General features: G+C 31.2%; 1 long non-coding RNA gene across 1 annotated transcript; it reads right to left on the reverse strand.

Annotated features, from left to right (window-relative positions):
• Positions 1-468: 468 nt before the first annotated feature.
• On the reverse strand, positions 469-1,023 carry LOC123912959. Its single transcript, XR_006811493.1, has 2 exons — positions 835-1,023; positions 469-752 (listed from the first exon to the last, which is right to left on the reverse strand). It is a non-coding gene; the product is annotated as an uncharacterized LOC123912959 (long non-coding RNA).
• Positions 1,024-1,327: the final 304 nt, after the last annotated feature.

Genomic DNA, 1,327 nt, shown 5'->3' on the forward strand with positions numbered 1-1,327 from the left:
ATTTGTAGAGAAAAAAAAATTATTAATTTTGGTATAAAAAAAAAAAAAAAAATTAATTTACAACGAAATAATTGAGTTCAAAGTATTAAATGGAAAAAAATCACGCCCAGCCGATCAGACAGCGACACGTGTCCTGCTTTTAAAAAGTAGATTCTTCTCTCTCTAGGGTGTAATCCAGTGTGGTGCACGCGCTGGAATCTGATGGATTCGGATGATCTGGACTGTCTGATTGATCAGACAGTCTTGATGAGATCAGATCTTGGCTGTCTGATGGAAATCAACGGTTTGTAACCATGGTCCTGCGGTACGCGCGCGACACTGGATCCGCGTCCATTGATGGTAATTTGGTTAATTAATTAAAAAGAATGGGTATTTTTGTCCAACTGAAAAGGTGCACCTTGCTAACTTAGACCCAACTGGGTCTAAGTTAGCAGCCCCCTATATATATATATATATTGAAGTCACACATAACCATAAAATTAGTACAAACTAAATAAACCGACAAACAACCAACATGTTGCATAAGTGGTTTTGAAATAGATCTTAGTTATATACATCTCGAGAAATTAATCCCTGCAGTTGTCCATAGTTAATACATTGGTGATTGCAAGAATTCACTCTTCAATCTAGGATCATATGGTTCTATCATTCTGTACCAATACATATACATCGGTAGTGAATACACCTCTGAACAAATTTTGGAAATCGCATATGTTTTAGACAATCAGAATCTTGATAACATTCAATAAGTACTGCAATGAAAAAAGAAAGAATGTTAATAAAGAGCATATAATATAAGATTAAGATAGAAAGTTATGATGAAAAATGACTTACTATCGTTAGCATTTGTTGCAACAAGAAATACAGAAAGAAAAATGATGATTTTATAAACAAACTTAACAATTTTAATCATATTTGTTTTCCTTATTTTGCATTCATGTTCAAAAAGGAGGTCACTTGAAAACCTCAAATATTATATGCTCATGCTGTGAAAACCTCAAATAAATAATTTTTGCACATACAAAGTTGTAAAAAATCCTTTTATTAAATTATAATCATTAATGTCTCTTAAGTATATCAATTCGTTGAACTTGTCCCTTCAACACACTTAAAAAGAGGTCACTTGAAAAACATCTCAATCATAAACTTTCATTTTCTTTTTATTAACTTTTCAGTATTTTTTAAGGGCTAGTTAATTAGTTTGGTTTTTTGTTTTCGTTTTACAACTAGTTAGTTTGGTTTGGTTTGTTGAAAAGCTATTTGTAGGAATAATGCAATATTGAGTGACAACATATTTTTGTATAAATTGAAATTAATATACGTAGAG

Source organism: Trifolium pratense, linkage group LG3 (assembly GCF_020283565.1).
Source record: "Trifolium pratense cultivar HEN17-A07 linkage group LG3, ARS_RC_1.1, whole genome shotgun sequence".
NCBI lineage: Eukaryota > Viridiplantae > Streptophyta > Magnoliopsida > Fabales > Fabaceae > Trifolium > Trifolium pratense.